This window comes from Notothenia rossii, assembly GCF_949606895.1.
Source record: "Notothenia rossii genome assembly, chromosome: 8".
Lineage (NCBI taxonomy): Eukaryota > Metazoa > Chordata > Actinopteri > Perciformes > Nototheniidae > Notothenia > Notothenia rossii.
Genome location: NC_136906.1, coordinates 13,637,760 through 13,645,195, shown reverse-complemented (window position 1 = coordinate 13,645,195; position 7,436 = coordinate 13,637,760).

Here is a 7,436-nt window from a genome sequence, read left to right as displayed (position 1 = left end):
GCAGGATCTACAGTTTCCAGTATTTTCCGTTTCGTAAAATGATCAAATACGGCGAGGATATTCAAATATGTGCTTCCATTTTTCATACTTTTGAAATGTATTGAATTTATATCATCGTATCTCCGTGTTTACTGGGTCTTTTTGCATGAAACAAAGACTGGGATATAGTTTCAAGCCAGTACTTTCGACAGAAACACACGGCAATGCTGTCCGGACTGTTGTTTTTATGCGGCACCGGCTTGAACAGGTCATGTGATCTGATCACGCCGGCGTGACCTGGGCGTGACGGTCGACTCCAAAGGGTTAAAGCAAGACATTTATTTGAGTTAGGGGAGAAGGCTTTTCCTCTACAATCAGAGGTGTTTTTAATTACCACTTACTTCATAATTCGTAGCATAAACACAATTTTGAAGTTGATTACTCAAAAGATTAAGTTGTTCCGGTTAGTTTTACTACATGATTTAAAAATAATTTAAAGTTGTACGTACTTAATTATCCTCATTCAGGATATACGTTTTTAAGATGATTACTCCAAAAATTAAGTTGTTCCAACTTGTTTTACCGCATGATTTAACAGGAATTTTAAGTTTTATGTACTTAATTACCATCATTGTGAACACACATTTTTAAGTTGACAACCATTTATAAATTAAGTTGCTCCAAATATATTGTATTCAATAGTTTTTTTTCTTAGCTTTTTCATGTTTTTGCCTTTAAAGAATGAAATTAATTGATTCCACAACAAAAATATTAGGCAATTCACTTTTTATTTTGAACTGCAGTTGTTTATTTCAACACATGATGTTTCAATCAGGAGAGAATTCATTTAGTTTGAAAATGTATTGACACATGCCATATGATAAGGTGCATGAACACCTGAAATCACAGCTGGCTGCAGGAGAGAGGAGAACCATTTTATAGTTTGGCTGCAGCACGTTGATTGGCTGCTGGAGAATGAGGTGAAATGTAATAGGTTAAAGAGAACGCCTGTGATGAGCTGATTATAAGCAGCTGCGGAGTGAATGTATATACACCCAGTCTTCCTGAAAGAACTTGCGCTGAGCTTCATTTAAATCTTGAAAAAAGATAAATAACACAAATTTAAATTGCCCCACAAATAATTAGCCATATTACCATGGGAAATGGGGACACAGCAAATAAATTCTGCCATCACAACAAAGTTAGAGGCCTTTGCATATTTAAAACCAGTGCCAAAGTAAAGTTTTTGTAAAACTACAGAAACAAACTCTCAATGGCCACCAATCTGCAGATCACACACATACATTTTACAAAAGATGTAACAAAGATGTTTACACTGCCGACAGTCATTATTTCAAACAGTATGAACACATTTAACGCAGAATGCTTGCTCATTCATTTGTTTCCCTCCACCAAGATGGTTGCCATCGTATCGTCAGATCCTGGGGTGGACCGGTCACTGATGAAGGCGATATCCACGTCCCTTTGAAGCACATTAAATAATAGGTCAGCGCATAAGAGATAATGAATTAGGTAATTGCATACTTTTTAAACTGTCACTCATTATTACCAGCTGCTAAAGCAACGCTTATTGTTTTCACCTATTGAGTCTGCATGTGTGTGTCATCATGGGAATGTGGTCCTGAAGACACACAGAGGTGCTTTTGAGTACTTTGCCTATAGTGTTTAAATGCATGTGGACAGATTTTGTCAATCACAACCGTGCAAGTTTTAGTGTATCTTCTCATCGTTTTTGCAGGTTCCATACAATATTTGAACTGGTTAAGTGAAGAGCAGAAGCAACTTTTCAAATTGTACTCAATCCTTTGCATGCCATTGCTGTCAACACCTATCCATGCTAAACGTTGCTAATATATTATTGATTGGGGTGTGGCCAAAAGTGCAATATGCTTCAAAATGTAACTGACAGAGAGCAGCGCTTTTTTCCTTGGAATTTATTTTATTTCAAGATTTTTAATTACGTCGCTAAACTCATTGAAAAGGTCCTCTTCGTTTTCTCCAAGGTACACGACAAGGCAGCGGATGGCTATAGTTCTCTGAGTACTTCAATTGTATTGTGCTATTTTTGAAAAAGGAAAAAAAGAGAAATTACCTACATGAATATATTCTGAATGGGTGCCAACAACTTGCATTTCAATGACAACTCTAAATAACGATCCTACCTCAAGCAGCATGTCCTTGATCTGCTTCACCGGGATTCATTTTTAATAAAAAGCGATATCACAATAGTAACCAAAGTATTCTTACTCTCACAGTAGCCTCTACTACTTTGTATCCTCTCACATAACTATTCGCAGTTCAAAGGCTACTAATTTTGGTCAAACAGCAATTTGCCTATAGAGTGCAACTACAAGGCTATCTACTGTATTTGAATGACAAAAGATGACACTCACCTTAAAATGTCCTTTGTATATTTCTATGTGTCTTAACTGTCGGAACTTGTCCAGGCATGTTAAGTGGGAGTGGACTTGAAATCCTTAACTCAAGGTGTAGAACAATTAAGTTATCAAGCCAATTGCATTACTTACTACAACTTGAATTTAGTTTTAAGTCAATTAACGCAGAAATCAGAGTTCAAATTACACACAATATTAAGTTGATGTATTTACCAAGATTATTTCGTCAACACAACTTATAAATTAATATTTGCAACTTAAAATGTTTATCCAAATCAATGAACTCACATTTTTATCTTGCAACCATGCATTTAATTAAGTGGAGGTGAAAGGTCGCCTGAGTTCGTTTTTAGAGTGCAGGGTGTGTGTGTTTTTTGGACCTTATTGTCTGACTACTGGATTTTGGTTTCCTTATCTGCTACTGGTGAGGTTTTACCTGTTTTGCCGGTTCCTCTAAGCCTTTTGCATTCATGTATTTGGTGTCCTTTTCTTTTTGCAACTAGTTTTGTAACCTGAAGCTCCACCAAGTGTAAACACTAAAGTGTGTCTCCAGAGAAAGAGAAAAAACGATCTGGTGTAAGGAGTGGGCTTAATCTCTGTATCCCCTCATCGCAGCATGAGGAGCAGCTCGAGCCTAAATTAGCTGCTATTTGCAAAAGACCTCCCAGAATATATATTCTTTAAAAAACGTATTGATTCTGGAAAAAAAATCGAGACAAGATGATCACAAAACGGTGTCTAAAAAAGCCTGATTTAGTCTACTCTCATTGATATGAATGGATGGGTAAACATATGTAAAACTCAGGTATTCTTTATTAGACTTTTAAGACTTAAGGAAATGTAATAGTACGCCACAGTGTAGTCAATCTGGCAAAAATGTTTTTCTCTTTTATAAAATGACAAAAACAGCAGCTCATTGTATGTTTCTATACAGAAATACCCTAAATTGTCCTTGAATGGCCTTTGAGTCAATAGAGTGTTTACATTCTTCTAACATTGGCTGCAGTGATCTACTTTCCTTACACTAATTTCCTCAAAACAAACCTAACCCTTTTTACAGGTAATAAGTTTGTAACGGACTACATTTCTAAAGTTACTTTGTCATCCCAACTCCTTACTGAGCTGAATCAATACTCCACCTCTGATCACCACGATGAGGCAAAACATGTGTGTGTGTGTTTTGGTGTGCAGGAAAGGGTTGAGTGGAGGACAAAGAAAGTTGAAGTGAATTAATGAGAGGAGTTCCAGAGTGGCGACGCTGTGGCTGGCGCTGCGTGTTCATGTCAGAAGATGAAAAGGTTTTTAAAATATAAAAAATCAATCGGTATCTGTGCTGTATGATCACTCTTCTAGATAAAAAACCCACACACAGTATCAATAGGAGAGTTTTTTTTTTAAATCTCCCAGCAGTCTCCCTGTTTGTATCATCATTAAATTACATTTTAATGTAGGCACCGGGCTGTCTTCTGTGTTCATCAGTTTCCTTTTTAAGATGGACTTTTATTAATCCCTCGTGGGGAAATTGTTTCTCTAAATATTAGGGCGGTGTATATAATATATTTGTATGCGGTGTATATAATATATTTTACACGATATATCCATACTTAAAGGAATACAAGTAGAAAGTATGAAAGCAAATTACATCTCTCTGTTGTTTCACTACGGGATTAATTACTTTGAGAACGTTTAAATTCATAGTTGTGATGCACATGAGCTTGGGGAATTATTTTCCATGTAAAGATTGTTCATTTAATTAACTGCCGACTTATGATTAGCTATTTAGGTTAATAACTTGTGCTTAACTGTGAGAGCAAAGCTAACTGCTGTGTGTTTCCTCTGATTGTATCAATAAAATAAGATAAAAAAACAACTATCTTAAAACAATCTGAGTTTCCAGGAAATGTTTCTCCTAATCTGAAGATTTAAAAAAAGATGAGCGTCACCCAGACATCATACTCATTCTTTGATAAGCTATAAAAGTCCTCAGTGTGTCTTTTTGCATTATGCTAATTAATTGCAGTATGTTATCTTCCTGTTAACACGGCCCTTTATCATTTCCCCTGAGGGAAAACCAGAGTCGTTAATTAGGAAAGACAGAAAGGCTATATTTTATTATTAAAGGAAACCCCATTTGACAATCATAATTATAACTTGCCAGGATTTTTGAAGGAAGACATATCATTAAGCATTCAGGCGACATTAGGCTTTCATGGAAGTGACAGTGTCAGCCTGCATTTAACCCTCTGTCTGAAGAAAGGGAGGATTTGCACAAAGCGGAAGCTCGAAATAACAACTCCTGGCGTCTGGTGTGGGAATGTTTGAGAACACTTGTCCTTCAATGGTGAACATAACATTTTCTGAGTTGGATAAAAAAATACTGACTCTCCTCAAATCTTACAGAAGGAGTTATGGCTCTAAAGCAGGGGTGTCCAAACTACGGCCCGGGGGCCAAATGCGGCCCGCGGACCATTTTGAACCACTTGAAACTTGTGCTTGTGTTCTATTGTACTTTTTAAATATAAATGTAAACATATATTACACAGTACTATTCATGTGATAATAAGACCACTTTTCAAATAAATTCAGTCAATTAAAGTTGGAAACATTTTCTAACATATCTTAGTTGAAAAAGCCCAATGACTTATATACATAACAAGCTTGAAATACTTCAATAATTCAGTAAAAAACAGTTTGGACACCCCTGCTCTATAGGTTAGTCTGGCTAAGATCTGGGATATCAGGGGATAATGTACTAGCTGGTAGGATTGGAAAACAGATTTTAATTTGGCCTTTTGCAAAAGGGGTTGGAGTTAGTGTTATTTCTTGTTAAATACCTATCCTCTTGGCAGGTTTAATCTAAAATGACAAGTTAAAGATAAAGTAAATAACTGAGGTGTTGACCTTGTTGACCTTCTGAAAGCGCAGAGATTTAAATATAGTGTGAATATAATACATATTAAAACTTAGATTATGTTTTGTAAATGTATTGGACTCAAGACTCAAAGTTTCAACATTTTCAAATGTCTGTGTTGATGACAGATTGCCTCCTAGCATTAACACTAAACCACAGGAAGAGTGAGTTTTTTGGCTTCTTGAAATGATTTGTTCTTAAATGAGATGAGAATTGCTCCAAGTGCTCATTTAGGATCTTTGTGATCATTTTTGAAAAATCACGGAGGCTACAGTATATTAGCTATGAGCAATTAGCTGAAAGAACCTATGACATTAGCCGCATTCACAACAAGTACTTTGCCGTTCTTAGTTCCCAGCACTTACAGTAGTTCCCAGCACTTAGTTCCCCTATGGAACTAAGAGCCGATCCAGCCCGGCTGGAAGTGCCCGGAGTTGAAGCCTTCCGAGTAAATCGCCAGAACGCCGACACCTCCTCATCTCCACCGCTCCCATGTTTTCTTTTGTGTTCCCATAAGTTAGTCTCTCTGCGTTTGTGTGCTGGCTGGCTCTACAAAAACATTTCAGAGTTTTACGGGGCGTGGTTTGCAATTCGCCCAGCCAATAAGAACTGGGGCACTTTTTTGCCCCCAAGAGAGTAACACCTCTCAGCAGGCACTAACAATGGGGGTAAAAGTTCCCGGCACTAAGTACTCTTTTTGGTGGGAACGCGACATAAGGGGTACTAACGGAACTAAACGAGAAAAGTATGGGGAAAAGTACGGGGAAAATTACTCCGGTGTGAACGCGCCTAATGTAACTGTATCTTCAAGGTACAGTAACATGTTCCGGTCAAATCAACTTTCCTGAAGAAAAGGAATTAGTAACCATCCGGATCAGATAAAACACACACACACACACACACACACACACACACACACACACACACACACACACACACCCACACACACACACACACACACACACACACACACACACACACACACACACACACACACACACACACACACACACACACACACACACACACACACACACACACACACACACTCACACACTTCACAGTGTGAAGCACTAAATGGTTTTAGAAAAATCGCGTCTTGATTAAAGCAGTTAATAAAATAATATCCAGGGGATGCATGCAGAGCTGTCATTGGCTGAGATAAGTCCGGCCGTGCGTCACGACTCTTATAAACATCACTCCATCCGCGGAGGATACATCAGTGTATCCTCGATTATAGCTCCTCCAGAGAGCCTCCTCGATGCTCGATCCTCGGGCCTCGATGTGCATTTAGAGAAATTAGATGTCCTTCAACATGGCGCGCTGAAATCCATTTCCGGGTCACTAGCGGAGGACCGAGGAGTCGAGGACCGAGGAGTTGAGGAGGGGAAATTAGAGAAATGAGAAACCTTCAAACAGTAAAAACCTACTTAATTAAAAAATATGTATAAAAAGTTCAAATTTGTTGAACTTTCACAGTGCAGCCAATCGCTGCTGAAAAATGCTTAAACTGAAGAAATTAAGAAACAACCACAAAACTTACTTTCTGAATTTCCATAACTCTGCAAAAAACAAAGTTGCCTAATAAGCCAGAAAACATTTGCTTTGTTAAACATCAGAATGCGGAGGCAGATACAAGGTTTGTTTATAAAAGCACTGATATAGTCTTTAAAGTGCAATCCACTGCTAGCAGTATTAGCATTGTAGCTAAGACCGTCGTTTTGTGCTTTAATTTGCATACACATTTGATAAAGAGGGATTCAGTTTACTATTTGAACAGGTACATTTTGTTATATTAAGACTTAAAATGACTCAGCAAACATGCAGGCATTTTCTCTCTATCTCTTTCTCACAAACATTTTTCAAATATTTGGTGTATTGATTTTTTCCCCCGGACAATATTGAAATAGTGCCAGTTAATAAGTGGTGATATATTTTCAAAACGTCCTCTCCTGATTGCTGCACAGTAACATTTAAAGGCCACTAATCAGAGGAGAAGATCAATTAAAGATGATGATCACTTAAAAGGGAAGGATGTATCTAGTGAGCTCACTTCAGTGGATCACAGCATACAGCAGGACAAGGATGTTTTAAAAAAAAAATACAATAAACTGGATTGCCAACATACA